The 25,883-nt window shown below is 41.6% G+C and overlaps 1 protein-coding gene and 1 pseudogene across 1 annotated transcript in view; both read left to right on the top strand.

The window, feature by feature from the left end:
* The window catches only part of Pcdh15 (protocadherin related 15), an 844,567-nt gene that overhangs the window by 719,797 nt on the left and 98,887 nt on the right, over nucleotides 1–25,883 (top strand). The window lies entirely within an intron of this gene.
* LOC129670428 (40S ribosomal protein S15a-like) lies at nucleotides 18,613–18,998 on the top strand (annotated as a pseudogene).

The raw sequence follows: 25,883 nt of genomic DNA on the forward strand, positions 1-25,883 counted from the left end.
TTTCAAATCAGGAGATCATCTTAAAATAAGGCTATGTCGTGTAGAGCATTTCATCTCAAATATATAAGGCATCTTCTTTTTTTTTTATTTGTTACAATTTATTCAGTTTGTATCCCAGCTGTAGCCCCCTCCTTTGTCCTCTCGTAATCCAGGCTTCCCTCCCTCTTCTCCTCCCATGCCCCTTCCCCAGTCCACTGATAGGGAAGGTTTTCCTCCCCTTCCATCTGACCCTAGCCTACAAGGTTTCATCAGGACTGTCTGCATTGTCTTCCTCTGTGGAATGGTAAGACAGCTTCCCCCTCAGGGGGGTTGATTAAAGAGCCAACCACTGAGTTCATGTTAGAGACAGCCCCTGTTCCTCTTACTAGGGTACACATGGAGACTGAGCTGCCATGAGCTACATCTGTGCAGGGGTTCTAGGTTATCTCTACGAATGGTAATGGTTGGAGTATCAGTCTCAGAATTTTTGGTTCTGTTACTCTCCTTGTGAAGCTGCTGTTTCCTCCAGGTCTTTCTATGTCCCCCTTCTTTCATAAGGTTCCCTGCACTCTGCCTAAAGTTTGGCTATGAATCTCAGCATCTGCTTTGATACCCTGCATGGTAGACTCTTTCAGAGGCTCTCTGTCATAGGCTCCTGTCTTGTTCATTGTTTTCACCCTCTTCCATTATCTATCCCGTTTGTCTTTCTGAATGAGGATTGAGCACTTACCCAGGGTCCTTCTTCTTGTTAGCTTCTATAGGTGTAAAGATTTTAGTATGATTATCCTATATAATATGTCTAATATCCACTTATAAGTGATTATATACCATGTGCGTCTTTCTACTTCTGGGATACCTCATTCAGGATAATCTTTTCTAGTTCCCACCATTTGCCTGCAAATTTCATGATTTCCTTGTTTTTAATAGCCAAGAGGTATTTCATTATGTAGATGTGCCACAATTTCTGTATTCATTCCTCAACTGAGGGACATCTGTTTCCAGATTCTAGCTATTATGAATAAAGCTGCTACAAACATGGTTGAGCAAATGTCCTTGTTGTGTACTTGAGCATATTTTGGATATATACCTAGGAGTGGTATAGCTGGAACTTGAAGTAGCACTATTCCTAATTGTCTGAGAAAGCACTAGACTGATTTCCAAAGTTTATGTTTGTCCAAGTTTATGTTCCCACCAGCAATGGAGGAGGGTTCCCCGTTCTCTACATCCTCTCCAGCATGTGTTGTCACTTGAGTTTTTTATCTTAGCCATTCTGATGGGTGTAAGGTAAAAATCTCAGGGTTGTTTTGAATTGCATTTCCCTGATGACTAAGGACATTGTGCATTTCTTTAAGTGTTTCTCTGTCATTCAACATTCTGCTATTGAGAATTTTCTGTTTAGCTCTGTACCTCAATTTTTAATTGGATTACTTGATTTGTTGCAGTTTAACTCCTTGAGTTCTTAACATATTCTGGATATTAGGCTTCTGTCAGATATAGGGTTGGTGAAGATCCTTTCGCAATCAGTAGGCTGTTGTTTTATTCTGATGACAGTGTTTTTTTGCTTTACAGAAGCTTTTAAGTTTCATGAGGTCCCATTTATTGACTATTGATCTTCGAGCCTGTGCGGTTGATGTTCTATTCAGGAAGTTGTCTCCTGTGCCACTAAGTTCAAGGCTCTTCCCAATTTTTTTTCTAACAGGTTTAGTGTGTCTGGTTTTATGTTGAGGTCTTTGATCCACTTGGACTTTAGTGTTTTGCAAGGTGATAAGTATGGATCTATTTGCATTTTTTACATGTAGACATCCAGTTAGACCAGCACCATTTCTTGAAGACGCCAGCTTTTTTCCATTGTATGGTTTTGGCATCTTTGTCAAAAATCAGGTGTCCATAATTGTGTGGGTTTATTTCTGGGTTTTCTATTGGATTCCATTGATCCACCATTCTGTTTCTATGCCAGTACTATGCAGTTTTTATTACTGTTGCTCTATAGTAATCTCAAGCTTGAGATCAGGGATGGAGATACCTCCAGAAGATCTTTTATTGTACAGGATTATTTTAGCAATTCTGGTTTTCTTGTTATTCCATGTGAAATTGAGAAATATTCTTTCAATGTCTGTAAAGAATTGTGTTGGTAATTTGATAGGAACTGCATTAAATCTATAGATTCCTCTTGGGTGTATCTGCTTCTTTTTTTTCCTAGGGCTTTCAGGTGAGCCGTTAAGTTGCTTGAATGAGATGTTTTGAATTTCTCTTGAAGGCACTTACTGTGGTGAACTTTCCTTTTAGCACTGTTTTTGTTGTGTCCCATAAGTTTGGGTATGTTGTGCCTTCATTTTCATTGAATTCTAGGAAGCTTTTAATTTCTTTATTTCTTCCCTGACCCAGTTGTCACTGAGTAGTGAGTTGTTCAGTTTCCATGTGTGTGTAGGTTTTTTGCTATTTCTGTTGTTGTTGAGGTCTGGCTTTAGTCCATGATGGTCAGATAGGTTACAAGGGATTTTATCAGTCTTCTTGTATCTGTTGAGGCTTGCTTGTGCTCTATTTTGGAGAAGGTTCCATGAGGTGCTGAGAAGAAGGTAAATTCTTTTGTGTTTGGGTGAAAGGTTTTGTAGATGTCTGTTAGGTTCTTTTGATTCATGACCTCTGTTAGAAACATTGTTTCTTTGCTTAATTTCTGTTTTTTTGACCTGTCCTTTGTTGAGAGTGGGGTGTTGAAGTCTCACACTATTAATGTGTGGGGATCTACATGTGATTTAAGTTTTATTAATGTTTTTTTTTTTTTTTTTACAAATGTGGATGCCCTTGTATTTGGGACACAGATGTTCAGAATTATGATGTCTTCTTTGTGGAATTTTCCTTCGATGAGTATGAAGTGACTTTCCCCATGTCTTTTGATTAATTTTGGTTGAAAATCTATTTTATTATATATTATAATGGCTACTCCTGCTTGTTTCTTGGGTCCATTTGCTTGGAAAACTATCTTCCAGCCCTTTATTCTCAGGTAATGCCTATCTTTGTGACTTAGGTGTGTTTCTTTTATACAACAGATTGTTGGGTCTTGTTTATGCATCCATTCTGTTAGTCTGTGTCTTTTTATTGGAGAGTTGAGTCCATTGATGTTAAGGGAGATGAATGACCAGTGGCCTTTAGATGCTTTGATTTTGCTGTTGGCTATGGTAGTGTGTTTGTGTGTTTGGCTACTTTTGGTTTTGCTGTAGTGAGGTTATTTGTTTCCTGTGTTTTCCTGAATGTAGTTAGTTTTCCTGGGTTCTATTTTTCCTTTTAGTATCTTCTGTAATGCTGCATTTGTGGGTAGGTATTGTTTGAATTTGTTTTTGTCATTGACTATCTTGTTTTCTCCATCTATGATTACTGAGAGTTTTGCTGGGTTTAGTAGCCTGGGTTGACATCTGTGTCTCTTAGGGTCTGCATGATATCCGTCCAGGCCCTTCTGGATTTCATAGTCACTGTTGAGAAGTCAGGTGTGATGGGTTTGCCATTATATCTTACTTGGCCTTTTTCCCTTGCAGCTTTTAGTATTTTCTCTTTGTTCTGTATACTTACTGTTTTGATTACTATATGGTGGAAGGACTTTCTTTTCTGGCCTAACTTATTAGGTGTTCTGTAGGCCCCTTGTATGCTTACAGGCCTCTCCTTTAAATTGGGAAAGTTTTCTTCTATGATTTTGTTGAAAATGTTTTCTGGGCCTTGGAGACCGGAATCTTGTTTTCCCTCTATTCCTGTTATTCTTATGTTTTGTCTTTACATGTTGTCTTGGAAGGATTGTGTCAGGAATTTTTTCGACTTAACATTTTCTTTGATGGATGCATCAATTTCTTCCATTGTATCTTCCACACCTGAAATTCTTTTTTTTCCATAGCTTATAGTCTGTTGGTTATGCTTACCTCTGTAGTTACTGTTTTCTTCCCTAAGTTCTTCATCTCCATGATTTCCTCTGTGTTTTAATTTTTCCAGTTTTATCTTCAAATCTTAAACCATTTTGTTGATTTCCTTCACCTGTCTGACTGTATTTTCCTATTTTTCCTTCAATTCCTTCACCCATTTGTTAGAATTTTCCTCTTTTTCTTTTATTTCTTTCAATGATTTAATTATTTCCTCTCTGAAGGCCACAAACTGTTTGGCTGCATCTTCCTGTATTTCTTCATGGATGGCCCTAATGTGTTTGACTTTATCTTCTTCTATTTCTTTGCAGATGGCCATAATCTGTTTGACTTTATCTTCCTCTATTTCTTTACACATTTTATTTGTTTCCTCTATTATCCTCTTCATAAGCAAAGATGTAAGGTTATCTTCTTGACTTTCACTTCTGATAGGGTGTCCAGGGCTGCTTGTCCCTGGATAACTGGGTTCTGGAGAATCCATGTTGCTTTGCTTTTTTTGGTTGTGCTTTTACACTGGCCTCTACCCATCTGGCTGTCTCAGGTGTTGGCTGTTAGTTTCTGGTGTCTGCTGGAATCCTGGGGTGGTGAGAATCCCCTTGGCAGGAAGATGGTTGTTCCTGAAGGAGGCCTCCTCAGCTTTTGGAGTAAGGTCATCAAGTGGGTGGTTCTTCTTAGTAATTGGCACAGCTCACTTCAGGCATCTGGATCTGTGAGTAACTATGGTCTTTGGTAGTCAGAAGGGCTCTCCTCTCATCAGGAGAAGTCCTGAAGACAGCTGCCCTGCCAGTTGGTTTCTTCTTCTGAATTTCCTGAGCTGCTGCTGCTGCTCTTACACTGTGTTTGCTGGGAGCAGCCCTCTTGAAGAACCAGGGAGCCCTGCAGTTCGATCAGTTTAGCTAGGGATAACTCGTTGCACCTTGGAGCAGTATCTGGGGGCTGGTCCTGTGGCTCTCAGGCTTCCGTAGGTCTGAGGTTGGAGCTCTGTGCCCAGCACCCAAGCAGTAATCAGTGGCAGGTGAGCACAGCACCCATGTATGCAGCAGGAAGCTAGAGCCTGGAGCCTTTGGGAACCCAGAAACTTTTCTGGCGCTGGGTATCCTGAGGTCAGACCTGATGTTTCCCCCACTCTGGGGTTTCCTCCCAACAGGGAGACCCAGTCTGTGGTCTTTTGTGGTCCAGAGTTCAGTCTGGGATGGTGAGTAGAGCACTCAGGCACAGGCAAGAGGCTCTGCACTGGCAACTGGGCGCTTGCAGGAACCCGGGAACTCTTCCCAAGAACTGTTCAGGATGCGGGGTGGGGGGCGGGGGGACAGGTTCGGCTGAGTACCCTGAGGTCAGACCTGCTGTTTTCCATACCGTGGGGTTTCCTCCCAACAGGGAAACCCAATCTCTGGTGTCCTGGGGCCCACAGTTCTGTCTGGGACAGTGAGTCCTGCATGCAGGCAGGTCTCTAGGCTGATGGCTGAGTACCTGCTGGAGTTCAGACCTTTTCCAGGGATTGTCTGGGTGATCTGAGGTTGGTCCCAATTGCTCCCTTTACCATGGGATTTTCTCTCGACTGGAAATCCCAGTCTCTGGTGTTGTGGGGCCCATAGTTCAGTCTGGGATGGTGATCAGAGCATGCAGCTGTGTGGATTGGGGATGGCAACCAAGCACTTGCCAGGACCCAGGAACTCTACTGGGGTTTACCTGGGTGACCTGAAAACAGACCTCATTGATTCCCACACCGTGGGGTTTCCTCTCACTTGGGAAACACAGTCACTGGTGATTTAGGTCCCAGAGTTCAGTCTGTTGGTCACTGTGCAGTCACTTTGGTCCTGCTCATCAGACACAGTGTCCTCTTGGTGCCGCCATCTTGGATTCTCTGTAAGGGGTCTTCTTAACCAGAGGTGGTGGTTAAAACCTAAGCCCCCATTCAGGAGGCAGATTTAGGAAGATAATGAGCTTAAGGCTAACCTGGGCTACATAGGTAGTTTAAGGACAGCCCAAACTCCTGAGAGAGATTCTGTTTCAAACACTTAATGGTAATTTTGCTCAGTGGTAGATGCTTGCTAATGGGCACAATGCTTTTGATCTGATTCTTAGTACAAATGGAAAAATAATAATAAGTATTTAAGAGATTAGTAATGCATAAAATGGTCTCCTTACTTATCTTTGAGAATGGAACCCAAGTGTAAAGACAAAAGATGTAATTATCTTCCTCCTTAAATTTTCTCTAATTACTGTAGTTAATAATTGTGTATGTTCTTGCTCTGAGCCTTTTCATACACTGCAATACTCCTTCCCTAAACTACATCACCAGCCCCACCATCTAAGATTTTCCTAAGCTATTATAGTTTAAGTTTAAATTGAGAAGCAAGTCAAAATTGTTTGTTGAATTAAAATGTTTTTTTGAACTTACGCCCTGTTTCAGAAACTAGAAAGCACAAATACTCTGTTAATAATGGCAGTTCCTAAAGTATACAACAGAGTCTGTATGCCTTTGTGATCAGAAAGACACCTTGGCCATTGAGACCTAACCCCATTTGATGCATACCAAGCTATGCATGGAACAGAAATCCATTAAGTAGTGCGTAGAACTTAAAATACCGTGTCTGAAAATGGAAAATAAAAGCAAATTCTAAATAATACAATATGTGGGATAAATCACCATTATTTTCTTCTAAATGACATGAATACCTGAAGAGGCATCAGCCGTACTTAATCTAGAGACATGTGATCATGAAAACGCCTAAGGGGATTGGGAGCAGGTCAGTGATAGAGTGCTTTCCTATCACATACAAAGACCATCTACAGTTCCTAGTACCAGAAAAAGAAAAAAAACTTGGATCTGAACTATAAAACCAGGGTTACCAAGAGAAAAGTGAAATAAGCCCTTTGGCTCTACTTTGGATACCCAATAGTACCTGGAACTGTATGGAAACCCTTGCCACCTCTGTCCTTCCTTTGTCGACTGAACCTCTGGGTCAGATTTCTTTCAGCCTTCTGTGTAGATACACTGACTGTCCCTTGGGGCTGAGCTACTGCTCTCCTGGTCTCTCACCAGCTGCAACGACTTAAGCAGCTGAAGTCATTCAGACAGGAAGGTGCTTTCCCATTAACCTAGGCCAGCAAATCAATAGAAGCTGCCCCTTTTTTTTTTCTTTTTTTAACCCACTGGCCTCTTTGTCAGGCTGACTGTATTATGCTAACAGCAGAACACCCAGAGCAGCCAGGTCTGTGTTTTCTGAGCAAGTGACCCGGTCTTATTTCTATTGCTTTAGTGACAAAAGACCCCGGGTCTCCAATAACATAGCTGACATTTCATAATTTCCTAAAGATTTAGTATACCCATTAGACTGTTTTTCATTTATTTTACTCCTTATAGCAGGTGAATGGTGGACATTTTTTCTACTTAGTGAAATACTTTATTTTGATCAGATTTTAACAGCAGCTGAACCTACTGGCTCTTGACTGTTAGGGGGGGAAAGTGCCACTTACTAGACAAAGATAAATTTCAGCACTGTTGTTGCCTGCATTTTACAGCAACAGCACTGGGTCCAGCAGTCCTAATAGATGAGGCTCAGGAGCAAGTAGAGGTACACAAACTGTGAAAAACATTTTCATCAGTGTGGCCAAGTACAGAGGAGGAACCAACAAAAGGGGTCAGAGAGCAATTTCCTTCTTTCTTCTTTTATTATTATTTATTACCATCTGTTTACTTTGTATCCTGGCTGTAGCCCTCTCCCTCATCTCCTCCCACTGCCCCCCTCCCTTCCTCTTACCTCCTGTGCCCCTTGCCTAGTCCACTTATTGGGGAGGTCCTCCTCCTCTACTATCTGACCCTAGCATATCAGTTCTCATCAGGACTATCTGAATCTTCATTCTCTGTGGCCTACTAAGGCCACCTCGGCCAGAAGTGAAATCATGAAATTTGCAGGCAAATGGATGGAACTAGAAAAGATCATCCTGAATGAGGTAACCCAGAAGCAGAAAGACACACATGGTATATAATTAATTATGAGTGGCTATTAGACATATAATATAGGATAAGCATACTAAAATCTGTACATCTAAAGAAGCTAAGCAAGAAGGAGGACCCTGGCTAGGATGATCAATCCTCATGCAGAAAGCAAAACAGGACAGACATTGGAAGTGGGAGAAGACAGGGAATAGGACAGGAGCCTACTACAGAGGGCCTCTGAGAAGACTCTACCAAGCAGATTATCGAAGCAGATCCTGAGACTCATAGCCAAACTTTGGGCAGAGTTCAGGAAATCTTACAAAAAAGGAGGAGGTAGAAAGACCTGGAAGGGACAGGAGCTCCACAAGGAGACAGAGCCAAAAAATCTGGGTCCGGGAGAACCTGAAGCCCTGATGCGACTGATACTTCAACCAAGGACCATGCATAGAGAGGACCTAAAACCCCTGCTCAGATGTAGCCTGTGACAGCTCAGTCTCCATCTGTGTTCCCTAGTAAGAAGAACAAGGGCTGTCTCTGACACAAACTCAGTTGCCTGCTCTTTGTCACCTCTCCCTGGCAATGTGGCCCAACTAGGCCACAGAGAGCAATTCCATCCTCAGACTGTTGTCATGAGCTTTAGGTTTAAATATAGAAAGAATTGGTTCAGGGTCAAGAAGTATATATAATGAATCAGTGCTGGTCCTCAGTCATCTTCTTAGTTATGATCCAAAGAAGTAGAACAAGTTGGGGGTTGATGCCATATAGAATGAGAACTTTTTCTAAAAGTTGAGATAGAGCCCAGGACTTGTACATACAAAAAAATGTCTCATCAGTGAGCTCTATTCCCTGATCACAATAGTAATCTCTAGAGCCAGGGAGACAGCTCAGTAGTTAAGACCTCTTACTCTCTCTCTCTCACACACACACACACACAGCAAAGTTGGAGTTGGGTAATCCATGTGCTCTGGTGGAGATACACCACCAGGAGCTCAGAAACTTGGCAGTGAGTTATGCACAACAGGAAGAAGGAAGGGGAGGGAAGGAGGAGGGAAAGGCAGATAGCTGTGCTTGGTGGGAGGGAGGCAGGTCTCTGCAGGGAACTGTCTCAGGCCGCACTCTTCAGAAGGAGGGAGCTTGAATCAATGCTCTCTGCACACCATCGGTATAAATACTTGGGCCAGGAGAAGGCTTTTGCTGTTCCTTTAAGCCTGACCCGAGGAAGGCCTTGTCATGGTTCTGAAAACACTGGGCCCCTTGGCATGGCTGTGTTCATGTCAACAATACATGTCCACTCAGGACATCATCTGCTTCCCATTCATTGTGTTTACGTTGTGAAAAGAGGTGCAAGGGGAGGAGCAGGTGCCATGTGTGAGAAGTATAAAGGGAATGGCCATTCAGGAGGGTCTTTGTCTCCGCTGAGGTGTGACTCCCTGTTGTGCTTTTCTCCAGTCTGTGTTTATTACATTCATTTAATCTCAAGGACTACAGCTGAGAGTGTGGTACACACCTGTAGTCCCATCTCTTGGGAATGCAGAGGGAGGAGCATCAAGGAGCATCCAGGAGCCATCTTCTCCTTTTAAAATGGCCTTTCTTTGCTCTGTTCCTCATCAACCCCTTAATTACTTGACTAGCCTTGGTTTAAAAGCGTCCCGGCTTTGAAATTTTCAATGATAAGTGGTCCTGTCAGGTAGAAAAAGATACATCTGGCCTTGATTTCTTTGTAAGGACAAGGATGTGACATTATTCAATTGTGCACCGCCCCAGCTTCCATCACCAGGACACAGATGATATGTGGAAAATCTCAAAGAAGATAAATTTTGAGTTTCATCCTGAAGGTCGGTGAAGCAAGGACAGCAGTGTGGAGGGGAGGATATTATTTCAGGGGCAATTGTGACAACGCCTTTGCCTTCACGCTGCAGAGTTTATGTAGTAAATGTGATGAGATTCTATGCTCTGTTGTTTTCTGCGAACAGAGCACTTTCATGTTATCATTTGCTCTAATTCAATTCTCACATTCTGGTTTTGGCTTCTCTGTTGGTCCTGGAGATTTCATCCCAGTTCTCACTCATGGTAGCTGTATATTTCCCAGCAGCCACCCCGCAGCCCCTTAAACTTAGCTTTGACATTTATTATGTGAGCAAAAGGCCATGCTATGCTTATGCATATCTTATTGTCAATCACTTTAGAAAAAAATATTTGCAGTTTCCACGTGAAGTAATTTTGTGTTTGGCTTAGAGAATTATGACTTGTCTAGAATGTCCCTACATTCTAGAAATTAAACATATGAAAAAACCAAGTACTAGATACAAAGATAACTAATAGGATCTAGCACATCCCAAGATAAAATTGAAGCCATGCATAATGAGTTACTAGAGTAATGTTCTTTTGGCCTTAAGATAAGATGTCTATTACCTCTGATTACACAGGGACTGGAAAAGGATTTCTAACCCTCTTCTTACTGGTGTCGTTCCTTGACTGATACTAGAATAAGCCCTTTCGATTCTGTTAGATATCTAGGTAATTATTTTTCTCCGTTTCCATATTAACCGCATTCCTTTGATCTTAAGGAATTACAGCTAGGTGTGGAGGTGCACGCCTGCATTCCCGATGCTTAGGAGGCAAAAGCTGGAGGATAAGACCTTCAAGGTCCTCCTAGGCTACAAAGCAAGTTCAAGGCCAATCTGGGATATATGAGACTCTCCACAAAAACAATTTTTTTTAATTTTTTTTCAAAACTATTTTAAGGATAACTGCCTTAATTTCTCTGCTTGCCCTAATTTTTTCTTTTTAAAATGTACTTCCTTTGGGCTTACTGCTAGTTGTATAGAATCAAGATAATTTAGAGAGTAGAGGATGTGACTCAGCTATAAAGTGCTTGCATAGCACAGGCAAAGATCTGGGTTCTGTTCTCAGGATAAACCACTCGAAGGCAGAAAAGAGGATTGATGTGATCTACAAAGATCTGGACTATGTTTCCTACTTCATTATGCAGAAAATACATACAATTTCATATATTGTTCTCAGCAGTAATACTTAAATTGTATCAATGGGATGCATCAAAAGGCATTCAACAACTTAAATCAAAACATTACTTTGTCAGTCTTCATAGGCACATACCCACCCACAAACACACACACACACACACACTTTCAAACAGACAAACTCTTTTAAAGTTACTGTGTCCTAAAAATAGCTATGGTTCTTTTTTTCGGAAGGTATGTCGGTAACATGATTTCATGTCCTGTCACATGGCCCTGGGAACATTAATTCCATGCCATTAGAGTCAGAGTTAGGGGCTAAATGAAGAAGTGTACTTTGATTATGGGGAGGAAAGGTGTCCATAAGGAAGATCACTTATATCAAGGTGTTTGAATTCAAGTGAGACATCACCATGACGAAGTACAGAAGTAAGTACTTGCCTTAAAAAATGTGTGGCCACGTGATATATGAAGGACTGCAGAGAGGTGGAGGTTGAGATTAAAGAGTGTTGCCTAGGCTACATTCTCCATCCAGATTACAAATGGGCACTTAAAATAACTGGTTTTGTTTTCATTGATCCATTCTGATTAACGTTGATAGAAACAGGAATGAGAAAGGATATGGGGGGGATTAGAAAAAGAAAAGGATTGAGGGGAGAGTGTTTTTAAGGTGACTCTGGAGAAAAGTGAGTACCTGAGAGCTTGCCAAGGATAGGTCAAGAAGAGAAATGAGGGACAGATAAATACCTGATGGTGACCACTTGAGATGCTTCTTAAGTACCTTTCATGCTCTTTCCACCTACCAAATTGAGATACTTAAAAACAGAAATGGGAGCTTGAATACGAGCATGGCTCCATTTGCCTTTATTTCACAACTCAGTCTGCAACAGTAATCTAGAGAAGCAGAAACTGCAAGCAAGCTTCCTTTGTGTTAATGCACTGTGCTTGTCAGTAGCACAAGGAGACTCAGTCATGCCACTCTCACCTGGCAAAGAGAGAATGAAGGCAGTGAAGGACAGATCAAGCCAGAGTATTGGGCAAAACACAGCAATGGCAATGGATGAAAAAGGAAATTAAAAAAAAATTTGTAATTAAGGCTAATAAAGAACCCAAACTAAACAAGCGTGATTTTATAAGCCTGGGTAGCATGAATCAGATGTGGCTGGAAACAGGACGCTGAACTTCTAAGAAATGTTTAAACCTGAATACAGACATCGTGGAAGCCACTTAAAATGGTGAGTTAAGTCAGGAATTGCTACAGTTTCTAACTGGCATGCTGTAAATATGGAATGAAGTTCAGTTGGAAAAATGAGGCAGAAATACATATATATCAGTGGAAAAGCCATCTTGATTTCCCATAATTTAGAGGGAGAAGAAAGAGATCAGTATGCAAACACGTGTGTCTCAAAGCAAGAGGCTAAGGAGGGGCTCATTTATATATGCAAATGAATATGGAAATGGGAGAAGAAACAAGTCCCTGACCAAGTGATCCTGGGGGATTCTGGGACTAAACAATGTTATATTCTGTCGGAGGAGCCAGTGAGACCAAGGCTGCCTGAGGAAAAAGGGCTACCCGGACCACTCATCTAGTCCAGCTCTTGCCTGGTCATCGCTGACTATGTACTCAGTGGTTGCTGTGAGCTTCCCGAGCCCAGAAGATTTAGTCTGTCCCAGAGACTGGCAAGAGAGCAACAGAAGACTTGGAAGGCCATCTTCTATTGCCAGTGGAAGAAAAGACCCTAAACCTAACTCTTGACCAAAGGAGAAGAAAGCTCAAGAATGACAGAGATTGTGAAGAACACTGAAATGTTACAGATACTGAAAAAAAAATGAACCATAGGAGATAGTATGTTGATGAAGTTTAGCTGAGAATGCGCAGTGACGTAGTTAGTGCCAAAGAAACATTAAAAGGCTTGAAAGGGAATGTCTCAGCTGGTGAAAGCACTTGCCTCCAAGTCCCAGAGACACTCATGGTGGAAGGAGAGAACTGATTTTTACAGGCTGTCCTCTGGCCTCCACTTGTGCACTGGGCTTGCCGTGATTCACGGCCACACACACATAGATGTACAAATGAAAATTTAAAAACGGAGAAACCTACATTGTGATTCATTTTTAAGTATTCCCTGATTTTCATTAATGTTTATATTTTGCCAGGCATATATTTCAATTTAATTTACATACCATTTCAATTTAGGACCTGAGAATTTTGTGATTCAAAAGCAATAAACAAAAATAGCTTACTATTCTTTTTTAATAATTATTTTTTAATTTAAAATAGTTTCTTCATACAATTTATTGATTTTCCTTTTCTCTGCTCCTCTCAGTTCCTCCCTACTTCCCTTCCATCCAGATCTAACCCTTTTCTGTCTCTCATTAGAAAACAAAATGGCACCTAAGACATAATAAGATAAAAATGAAATAGCATAAGGGAACATAAGATAAAAAAAAAATCAAACAAATTGGAATAGGACAAAACAAACCAGCAGAAGGAAAAGAACCCAAGAAAAGGCACACAAAACAGATATAGACACAGACCATACCCTTTCACACATAAAAAACACAAATACCAGAAACTCTACTATATACACAAAAGGCCTGCAGTGGTTAAAAATTTAAATTAAAAATTAAAAAATAAATAAAAAATAAAAAAAAACCATAAAATTACAAAAGAAAAGAAAAAAGCCCCGAGTCACTATTATGAGACAAGGAACCTAAAATGCCTCTGAGTTCGTTTTCTCTTGGCCGTCTTCTGACGGGAATGCAGCCCACCCTCACGAGTAGTGTGTCTCCCCAGGGAGACTCCATCAGAGAACAGTAAAGTATCATTTACAAATGAATATCAGTTGGCGAGAGCTTCTGGACTAGGTGAGAGCTGGTGTTCACTTATCTCTGCTCTAGAGTCTCAGCTGGTGCAGACCCTGAGAGCTGCCTCAGTCTTCGTAGTTAGTACTCATGTCCATCCTGTTGTGTTTAGAAGGCCTTGCTTTCCTTGGTGTCCCCTATCCCCTCTGGCTATCATACTCTTTCTGCCTCCTCTTCCACGAGGTTTCCTCCACTGTGAGGGGAGAGATTTGATGGAAACATCCCATTGAAGGCTGAATGTTCTAAGGTCTCTCCTTTCTTTCACACTATCCAGTTGTGGGTTTTTGTGTTTGTTCCCGTCTACTGCAGAAGGAGGCTTGTTTGATGATGGCTGAGTAAGACGCTGACATGAAGGTAGCAGGATGTCAGTAGGAGACATCTTATTGTTCTTTTCCTTTAGTAGAACATCAGTGTTTAGTTTTCCCCTAGGTCCCTGGACTATCTAGTCTCAATTTCTTGGCTATCCAAGCAACATTGGGTATGGGCTAGATCTTGTGATGTAGACCATAAATCACATCAGATGTGGCTGGTTTCTCTCAGTAGCTTTGTGCCATCATTGCACTAAAATATCTTGCAGTCAGGACACCATTGTAGACCATTGCTGCTGGGCTGATGTTTACATTTCTCCCTTGGTACACTAGTCCGTAAGAGTGAACACTCTAGGTTTGGACCATCTGGACTTCTCTGTATGCAATGGGTGGGGCAGATGTTATCTTCAGCAATGGGGCCTTGCTTTGAGTTTGAAAGCAACCAGCAGCGTTGGCAGCAGCCTAGGTTGTTTAATGGGTCCCGTGGGTCCCTTTGGACCAGAAACTAAATTAGACATCACCCCTTCCTGGTACTGGAGGCTTCATGTTGTAACAAGAGATGTACAGTTGTGGCTCTGTCTTCCCCGTTATTTGAGGATTTCATTTAGATCGCCTTCAGTTATGTACATACTTTAGAGAACATCTACTGTATCGTTTCCATACCACCATTCAAGTGGTTCTTAATTTAACTGTCTCTCCTCATACTCCCTCCCTCAACCTTCCCTCTTCACTCTTACTCTCTGCTTGATCTTTCCTTTCTAATGCTTTCCCTCTGCCAGTCAATCCATAACTATCTATTCTGTATTCCTTACCTAGGGGTATATAGAAATGTATCCCCTCAAGGAGGTCCTCCCCTATCAGTGGACTTGGAAAGGGGCAGGGAGGAGACCAGGGAGGGAGTGTGGGGTTGGGGAGGGAATGAGGGAGCGGGATACAGCTGGGACACAGAGTTAACAAAATGTAACTAAAAAGAAAAATAAAATAAAATAAAATAAAAAAAGAAATGTATCCCCTCCCTACTCTTTTATTCTACACCTAACCTCTGTGGTCCTATGAATTGTAGCTTGATTATCACTGACTTAACTTAATATCCATATATAAATAAGTACATGCTATATTTGTCTTTCTGGGTCTAGCATACCTCACTCAGGATGATTTTTTTTCTAGTTCCATTCATTTACTTGTGAATTTCATCATTGTGTTTGTTTAATGGCTGAATAATAGTCTACTGTGTATATGTACCACATTTCTTTGTCCGTTCATCTATTGAGGGCCACCTAAAGTTACTGCAATTTCTGGCTATTATGAATAGAGCAGCAATGAGCACCACTGAACAAGTGTCTCTGTGGTAGTATAAAGTATCCTTTGGGTGTATGCCCAAGGGTGGTATAGCTAGATATTGAGGTAGATCCATTCCCATCCATCTTCCAGAGAAACTTCCACACTGATTTCCACAGTGGCTGTACAAGTTTGCACCCCCACCAGCAATGGATGAGTGACCCCCTTGCTTCACAGGCTCGCCAGCATGAGCTGTCATTTGCTTATTGATCTTAGCCATTCTGATGGGTGGAAGGTGGAGTCTCAGAGTCATCTTGATCTGCAGTTCCCTGATGGCTAAGGATGCTGAGCATTTGTTAATCAGCCATTTGAATTTCCTCTTTGGCCTATTCTGTTCAGAACTGTACCCCATTTTTAAATGAGTTTTTTGTTTTATTGATGTACAGACTAATATTCTGAATATTAACTTTCTCTAAAACATTTAGTTGTTAAAAAAAATATTTTCCTAATATGTAAGCTACTCCTTTGTCCATGCAGAAACTTTTCAGTTTCATGAGATCCTACTTGTTTGTTTGGTTTTTTGTTTTTTTTTTTTTTTCTAGATGATTTCTTTTATTAGTTACATACTTATTGTTGAGTTAAACGTCTGTGGCTAATGGTGCTCTGTTAAAAATGTCTTTTACTGTGCCTGTGAGTTCAAAGCTTTTCCATACTTTTCCTTCTGTCAGATTCATTGTATCTGACTGCATGTTGGGGTCTTTGATCCATTTGGGGTTGAGTTTTGTGCAGTGTCAAAAGTGAGTTTTGGATTCTTCTACGTGTACCCATCTAGTTCCACGGTGCCATTTGCTGAAGATGCTGTCTTTTTTCCAGTGTGTATTTCTGGAGTCTTTATCAAAACTCCAGTGTCCCTGAGTATGGAGACTTATGTCTGGATCTTAAATTTGATTCTTTTGATCAATGTGTCCGTTATTCTGCCAAAACCATGGTGTTTTTATTATTATAGGTTCGTAGTACAATTTAAGGTCAGAAATCATGCTAACTCCAGAGGTTCTTTGATAATTCTGGATTGTTTTAGCAGTCCTGTTTTGGTGATGGTGGTGGTGGTGGTGGTGGCAATGGTGGTGTTTGTGTGTGTGTGTGTGTGTTTCCATATAAAGCTGAAAATTGTCCTTTTAAGGTCTGTGGAGAATTGTGATGGAATTTTGATGGAAATTGCATTGAACCAGTAGATTGGTTTTAGTACTATAGCTATTTTTATTTTATTAATCCAACCATTCTATGAACATGGCGGTCTTTCTATCTCTCTTTTTTTTTTTAATTTTATTTTTTTCTTATCAGTTACGTTTTATTAACTCTGTATCCCAGCCGTGTCCCGATCCCTCACTCCCTCCCAGTCCCTCCCTCCCTCCCTCATCTCCACTGTGCCCCTTTCCAAGGGGGGACCTCCTCCCCATTCATCTGATCCTGTTTTATCAGGTATCTTCAGGACTGGCTGCAAAGCTCTCCTCTGTGGCCTAACAGAACTGTTCCTCCCTTGGGGGGTGGGGAGGCCAAAGAGCCAGTCATTGAGTTCCTATTAGAAATAGTCCTTGTTCCCCTCACTATGGGAAACCAATTGGTTACTGAGCTACCACAGGCTACATCTGAGCAGAGGTTCTAGGTTATATCCATACATGGTCAGTCTCAGATAAGACCCTGTGCCCAGATATATTTGGTCCTTGTGGAGCTCCTATCCTTTCCCCATCAGACTAACTCCCCTTCTTTCCATCTCTTACATCTTCTTCAATGACCCATTTTTCATTCAGTAGTGAGTTATTTGGTTTCCGAGTTTGGAAACTTTCTGTTGTTGCTGATATTCAGATAAGCTACAGCTACTTTTCTTGTGTCTGTTGAGATTTGCTTTGTGTCTAATATGTGATCAGTTCTGGAGAAAGTTCTGGGAGGTGCTGAGAATAAAGGCACATTCTTTTGTGTTTGAGGAAACATCGTGTTTGATGTAACATTGTGTTTGATGTAACATCGGTTAACACCAGCATTCCTCTATTTAGTTTTCATCTTGATGACTCAACGATTGGTGACAGGAGGATATAAAAGTCACACACTATCACTGTGTGAAGGTCAATATGTGATTGAAGCTTCAGTAATGTTTCTGAAAATTTTATGAGTCATTAACAATAAATGTAAATTTACTTTGCCATTCCTCTTAATCATTATTTAGAATACAAATCCAGCAGTCAATCCTTCCAAATCTAATTCATTCTTTTATTCCCAGGAATTTTGATAAGCTCCGTTAATCAATATTGTTCCTGTTTTCATCTCTTGTGGAAACTTGTAGAGAATTAGCTCCCTACATAATATCTTTAAAAATAATTACAGGCGAGCAGTTCAAATGAAATCATTATTCTAAATACTGTCACTCTCAATTTGGAAGGTATGTTGCTAGTTATTTGCTAACAGTGTGTTTTCCATCTTGGCTGCCTGACATGCAGATCTGTGTGCCTGTTTTGTTAAAACATACAAGGACAGCAAGGAAGCTAGCCAGGCCGGTGGCTCAGCTTTGCTCATAGACTGTTCCAGCAGAAGACATTCCTGAAAGGACCCTAAATAGAGCAATAAACCAAATAAGGAGGATAATTTTATTCTAAAATCTGTATTAGCAAAGATTGTGCATCTCACAAGGCTTAACAGTTGAATTGTTCATATTCACATTTGCCTTAATTGAGCAGAAAAGGCATATGCATAAAATATTTATACAATTGTCTCACATCCCAGGTATCAGATACGCCTGGGTTTCCTATCAAGCTTCAATATTTACTAAATTTTAGAATTTTCAACTTTTCAAGGTGGGGGGGGGCTAAAATATCTCTGTCTCATTGGATGTTTGAGAATTTTAAGCATGATGTTCTTTACGTAGAATAAAACAGCGCAGAACAGGAGACACAGTTAAAAAGCTATGACTATTATTACCACATATGTGAGTCATGCCTCAAAAGTCTAGTAGTCAGTGAGCACAGCTTGGCTACACCTTACTTTTGTGGGTAGATTCCACATGCTTCTTTTTGAGTTCTTTTTTTCAGTCTTTTAGTTTTGAATTCTCATATCTTAAATGGCAATCAGATAATTTTTTTTAAAAGATGCAGATTTTGTTTCTTTTTATTTATTCACTTTACATCCTGACTGTAGCCCCCTTCTCCCCCTCTTGCCCTTACCTCACCTCCCTTCTTTCTCAGATAAGGGAAGCCCTTCCCTCTACCAACTCACACCAACACATCAAATCACATCAAGATTGAGCACATCTTCTTCCCCTGTGGCCTGGTGAGGCAGCCCTGCCAGGAGGGAGTGATCAAAACACCGTCACCATGATGCGCATGAATGTCCTGGCAGATGCTCTCAAGAGCATCAACAATGCTGAGAAGAGAGGCAAACGCCAGGTCCTCATCAGGCCATGATCCAAAGTCATCGATCGTTCCCTAACTGTAATGATGAAGCATGGTTACATAGGTGAATTTGAGATCCTTGATGATCACAGACCTGGGAAAATTGTTGTGAACCTCACAGCCAGGGTGAACGAGTGTGGAGTGATCAGGCCTAGATTCGATGTGCACCTCAAAGAGCTAGAAAAATGGCAGAACAATGTGCTCCCATCCCGTCAGTTCGGCTTCACTGTACTGACAACCTTGTCTGGCATCATGAAGAAGCAAGACGAAAACACACAGGAGGGAAGATCTTGAGATTCTTTTTCTAAAAAAAAGCCTCCATGGACTATGAAAAAAAAAAAAAAAAAAAAAAAAGAGCAGGCAACAGAGTCCATACATCACATCTTTTCTTTCTTTCTTTCTTCTTTTCTTTCTTTCTTTCTTTTCTTTTGAGACATGGTTTCTCTGTGTAGTCTTGGTTGTCCTGGACTCACTTTGTAGACCAGGCTGGCCTCAAACTCATGAAGATCCTCCTGCCTCTGCCTCCCAGAGTACTGGGATTACAGGCATGCATCATTGTGCCCATCTTCCTCTCCCTTTCCTAGAGGACCCACGTGAAGACCAAGCTGTCCATCGACCATGTATAGGTATAAGGCCTAGGTCAAGTCCATACGTGATTCTTGGTTAGTATTTCAGTCACTGTAAGCTTCCCCGGGCCCATGTTAGTTGGTTGGTCTTCTTGTGGAAATCTTGTCCCCTCCAGGTCCTTCTATTCTCCCCCCAACCCTTACACAACACCTCAAAGATGCAGGTATAATGATCAAGAATAAATGTACCTATCTATGATGGTAACGGGGATTTGAGGCTAAAATGTAATTTAAAATTAAACTCTTCCACAAAAACAGAAAGCTTTTGTTTTATAATGTCTTCTGTTATCTGGGGAAGGGAAGGTCACGGTCGCTCTAGGTCCTCTTTCTGTGAGCATATTGCACAGATCATCCCCAACCCATACTGAAGAAAAGGATCCCTGGCTAGAAGCAGTGAAAGCCAAGTTCGACAGACTCATGCTAAGAATTTACCAGAAGGCTCATCTAAGTCTTGCTCAAACAAAGCACAAATGGAACTCGATCTAAGGAAAGACAAATACCAGAGGAACCCACAATATTAGAACCTAATATTCTTTTTGTAAATGTGTCATTAAGACAGCTGGCACGGAACCTTTCTAGCCTGTTGCAGTGTCTGATGGGCTCAGGATCTGCTAGGCTTGAGTCGAAGTATGCCCCCTTGACCATGGTTGGGATTGAGGTACTTTTTGAGGGTGAGTAGTGTGCAGGTCAGTGCGAAGGAACAGGATATTGTCTGAAGGTTATATTACTAGAATTTTACTTTCTACCATGATTTTATTTTGCATCTTTTACTGACTTGTCCTAAAAATACTAGCAGGTGGCTAATGGAGCTAATTTATGAAGTTGTGTTGCTGCAAACATGTATTTTTTTTTCTACTAAGGAGCTTAGAACGGGTGGGAGATAATGCAGTAGGTGATGACCTACTACAAGAACTGTGAAATGCTAACAGGTATTCATTATGCCCTCTCTAAAGCCTAAATTTAGCCTGCCCATTTCACTAAATAGTTGCAAGCACATTGCTTCATCTTAAATTGCTTCCAATTTTTCTGTAAAATTGAATGATTTAATATGTTGTATGCCAGTGACTGATGCACCAAATGAAAAAAAAAACAGATTAAAATATAATTAGATTGGATTTTTGCATGGCCGTTGTTCCATTAATTCCTATCTTCTTGGTTATGTCTACACAGATATGTCATATATAAGTTAAAAATACCTTCTTTCAAAAAGTGAACCAGCAAACCACAAATATATATATTTCACAGGGGAAAAAAAGGGATTTTTACAGATTTTTATCCATGTGAAAAAAGTAAATCTTTATATAGTTTTCTCCTCTTTACATAGTATATTGTAGAAAATGCACATAGTGGGTGTGGTCAAGCTCACTTCAGGATTTATGTGGATTTGAAAGAGTGTTATGTTTTATAATTGGGGTGGTTCTCTATCTTTCATTCATTAACACTGATTTATTTTAGTTACAAAACTGGTGCCTTTGTTGTATAAAATTTTCAAATAATAGCCATATAATATAGGATAATCATTCTAAAATCTGTAGCCCTAAAGATGCTAATCAACAAGGAGGACCTTCGGGAAGATGCTTAATCCTCATTCAGAAAGGCAAACAAGGATAGACATCTGAAGTAGGAGAAGACAGGGAACAGGACAGGAGCCTACCACAGAGGGCCTCTGAAAGACTCTACCCAGCAGGGTATCAAAGGAGATACTGAGGTTCATAGCCAAACTTTGGGCAGAATGCCAAGTCCTTATGGAAGAAGAGAGAGATAGTAAGACCTGGAGGGCACAGGAACTCCACAAGAAGAACAACACAGACAAAATACCTGGGCCAGGGGAGCCTGCAGAGACCGATACCCCTACTAAGGACCATGCATGGAAAGGACCTAGACCCCCTGTTCCAAGGAAACCCATTGGCTGCTCAGTTTCCAAGTGGGTTCCCTAGTAAGGGGAACAGAGGCTGTCTCTGACATGACCTCAGTGGCTGGCTCTTTAATCACCTCCCTCTGGGTCGGGTGCAGCCTTGCCAGGCCACAGAGAAAGATGATGGATGCAGTCAATCCTGATGAGACCTGATAGGCTAGGATCAGATAGAAGGGGAGGAGGACCTCCCCTATCAGGGAACTAGGGAAAGGGCATAGGGAACAAAGAGGGAGGATGAGTGGAACTGGAAGGAGACAAGGGAAGGGGCTGCAGTGGGGCTAAAAAAATGAATAAATTGTAATAAATAAATATATAAATAAAATTAAATAAAAAACATAAAATACACATAATAAAGAAATTTGAGGGGAGGCGGGGCAAGATGGCAGCGCCGGGAGGACTCTCATTCTGAGGAGCAGCACAGCAGGATTGGCACAGTGACCAGCAATCAGAACTCGCGGCCATAAAACACAAGTGGTTGTGTTTCTCAGGTGAGAGGATACCCCACGGTGGGGGATTCGATCAGCTTTAACTCACCCGGCAAAACCGCGGAAGAGATCCCCGTTCCGCCAGGCGCTTGGTCGCCAGCCCAGAGCTACCCGCCAGCGCGATCTGGTCACGGTCCCAGACTGAACTGTGGGCCCACAACACCATAGACTGGATCTCCCAGTCGAGAGATAACCCCACAGAGCAGGAAACAATTGGGACCGACCCCAGGTTACCCAGACATCCCCTGGAAAAGACTCGGGTTCCGCGGGTGCCCCAGGAGCCAGCCCGGACCCAGAGCCGGGAGGGACAAAGGCGCCTGCCTGCACAGAGCCCCGCCTGCGCGCGTGATTCGCCGCCTCAGATAGAACTGTGGGCACCAGGGCAACAGGGCACCAGACTGCGTGTCTCTGGCAGGAGGAAACCCCCAGCGGAGGGGGTCAGCAGCTCTAACGCTTAGGACACCCAGCACCAAAACACTTCCTGGACTCACGCAGACTCTAGTGCAGGCAGAAGCGCTGTGCTCTGCCGCCATTGTTGCGTTCCCCTGGGGCACTGGGACACACAGCTGCAACCTCGGACCTGCAGGAGTTGAAGAGCTATTACAGCAGCCCTCAGATACTGTGCCAGGGATCGGCCAGTTGTCCCTGGCTGGACTGCCAAAACTGTAGGAATCCCTGATCCTTCAGGGGGGCTGCACCCACAGCGTCTGGACCAGAGCAGTGCCTGTAGCCGCCATCCCAGACAGAGACACACAGCTTCTGGTCCAGAGTGAGGCACCCAGCCTCCAGACCAGAACAGTGCCCCCAGGTGCCAAATCAACCTAGGTGCACATTCTCCAGGTCCAGAGCAGAGCAATCAGCCTTTGGCCCAGAGACTTGCTGAGTGCACCTCCCACTTTCTCAGACAGACTGTGCGCCCCAGGATAACAGACTGAGTTTCCCTGTTGGGAGAAAACCCCATAGCTAGGGAATCAGCAGTTTCTTCAAGAGGACTGTACATGGAAATTTAGTGAGCAGCAGCACACTAAATGTATAACAAGAAACCCAGCAGTGGGGCAGCTGTCTTGAGAAATTTTATGGGTAAGAGGAGATCCCCCCCTGCCTAACATAGACCACAGCTACTACTCAGGGCTATAAACCTGAGGTGAGCAGTGGCATCTCCGGAGAAACACTGGCCATACAGTGACCATAACCAAAAATCAGAGAAGGACTCCTTCAGGAAAAATCATCTTCCGGCCAAGGGGATACTCCCTACCTCAGGACTCCAGGAAGCACAGAAACTAACAGCCAAAACCTAAATCAGCCCAATGGGTAGAGGTCAGCGTAAAGGCTCAACCAACAAAAGACAGAGCAATATGGCATCTCCAGAACCCAGCCATCCAGGGGCGAACAGCCCTGAACAATGCAGCATAACAGAAAATCAAGAAGAGGACCTTACATCTATGTTGATGAAGAGGATAATAGAGGAGACAAATAAAATACGTAAAGAATTAGAGGAAGATAAACCAAACAGATCATGGCTATCCGTAAAGAAATGGAGGAAGATAAAGACAAGCAAATTAGGGCCATCCGTGAAGAAATACGGGAAGATGCAGCCAAACAGCTTGTGGCCTTCAGAGAAGAAATAATTAAATCACTGAAAGAAATCAAAGAGACAGAGTTGAAGGAACTAAAAGAAAAAGAGGAAAATACAAGCAGACAGGTGAAGGAAGTAAACAAAACAACTCAAGACCTGAAGATAGAACTAGAAAAATTAAAGAAAACACAAATGGAGGAAATAATGGAGAGGAAGAATTTAGGGAAGAAAACAGGAACTACAGAGGTAAGCATAACCAACAGAATACAAGAAATGGAAGAAAGAATCTCAGGTGTAGAAGATACAATGGAAGAAATCGATGTATCTGTCAAAGAAAATGTGAAATCCAAAAAATTCCTGACACAGACCGTCCAAGAAATCCAAGACAATATGAAAAGACAAAATTTGAGAATAATAGGAATAGAGGAAAAAGAAGACTCCCTTCTCCAAGGCCCAGAAAATATTTTCAACAAAATCATTGAAGAAAATTTCCCCAAGTTAAAGGAGAAGCCAATAAGGATACATGAGGCCTACAGAACACCCAACAAATTTGACCAGAAAAGAAAATCCTCCCGACACATAATAATCAAAACAGGAAGTATACAGAACAAAGAAAAAATACTAAAAGCTGCAAGGGAAAAAGGCCAAGTAACATATAATGGCAAACCCATTAGAATCACACCTGACTTTTCAACAGAAACTATGAAAGCCAGAAGGGCCTGGACAGATATCATGCAGACCCTAAGAGAACACAGATGTCAACCCAGGCTACTATACCCTGCAAAACTCTCAGTCCTCATAGACGGAGAAAACAAGATATTCAATGACAAAAACAAATTTCAACAATACCTACACACAAATCCAGCATTACAGAAGACACTGGAAGGGAAAATACAACCCAAGAAAATTAGCTTCTGTCAAGAAAACACAGGAAATAATTAACCTTACTACAGCAAAACAAAAAGCAACCAAGCACACAAACTTATGAACACAGCCAACATCAAAATCAAAGGATCTAACAGCCACTGGTCATTAATCTCTCTCAACATCAATGGACTCAACTCTCCAGTAAAAAGACACAGATTAACAGAATGGATACGTAAACAAAACCCAGCAATCTGTTGCATACAAGAAACACACCTAAGACACAAAGATAGACATTACCTGAGGGTAAAAGGTTGGAAGACGACTTTCCAAGCAAATGGACCCAAGAAACAAGCAGGAGTAGCCATTCTAATATCTGATAAAATAGACTTTCAACCAAAAATAATAAAAAGAGATGAGGAAGGACACTTCATACTCATCAAGGGAAAATTCCACCAGGAAGACATCACAATCCTGAACATCTATGCCCCAAATACAAGAGCACCCACATTTGTAAAAGAAACATTGATAAAATTTAAACCACATATAGATCCCCACACATTAATAGTGGGAGACTTCAACACCCCACTCTCAACAAAGGACAGGTCAACAAAACAGAAATTAAACAAAGAAACAATATCTCTGACAGAGGTCATGAATCAAATGGACCTCACAGACATCTACAGAACTTTACACCCAAACACAAAAGAATTTACCTTCTTCTCAGCACCTCATGGAACCTTCTCCAAAATAGACCATATAGTTGGTCACAAAGCAAGCCTCAACAGATACAAGAAGACTGAAATAATCCCTTGTATCCTGTCTGATCACCATGGAATAAAGCTGGACTTCAACAACAACAGAAATAGCAAAAAGCCTACACACTCATGGAAACTGAACAACTTGTTACTAAATGACAGCTGGGTCAGGGAAGAAATAAAGAAAGAAATTAAAGCCTTTCTAGAACTCAATGAAAATGAAGACACAACATACCCAAACTTGTGGGACACAATGAAAGCAGTGCTAAGAGGAAAGTTCATAGCACTAAGTGCCTTCAAGAAGAAATTCGAGACAGCTCATTCAAGCAACTTAATGGCCCACTTAAAAACCCTAGAAAAAGAAGAAGCAGACACACCAAAAAGGAGTAGACGGCTGGAAATAATCAAACTCAGGGCTGAAATCAATCAATTAGAAACAAATAAAACAATTCAAAGAATCAATGAAACCAAGAGCTGGTTCTTTGAGAAAATCAACAAGATAGACAAACCCTTAGCCAAGCTAACTAAAAGGCAGAGAGACACCACCCAAATCAACAAAATCAGAAATGAAAAGGGGGACATAACTACAGACACTGAGGAAATCCAAACAATCATTAGGACTTACTTCAAAAGTCTATATGCCACAAAATTTGAAAATCTAAATGAAATGGACAATTTTCTTGATCGATTTGACTCACCAAAGCTGAATCAGGACCAGGTAAATCAACTAAATAGTCCTATATCCCCCAAAGAAATAGAAGCAGTCATCAAAAGTCTCCCATCCAAAAAAAGCCCAGGACCAGATGGCTTCAGTGCAGAATTCTACCAGACCTTCAAAGAAGAGCTAACTCCAATTCTCTTCAAACTATTCCACAAAATAGAAACAGAAGGAACATTACCAAACTCATTCTATGAAGCCACAATCACCTTGGTACCTAAACCTCACAAAGACTCAACAAAGAAAGAGAA

Source organism: Psammomys obesus, unplaced genomic scaffold (assembly GCF_907164565.1).
Source record: "Psammomys obesus unplaced genomic scaffold, mPsaObe1.curated_primary_1811, whole genome shotgun sequence".
Lineage (NCBI taxonomy): Eukaryota > Metazoa > Chordata > Mammalia > Rodentia > Muridae > Psammomys > Psammomys obesus.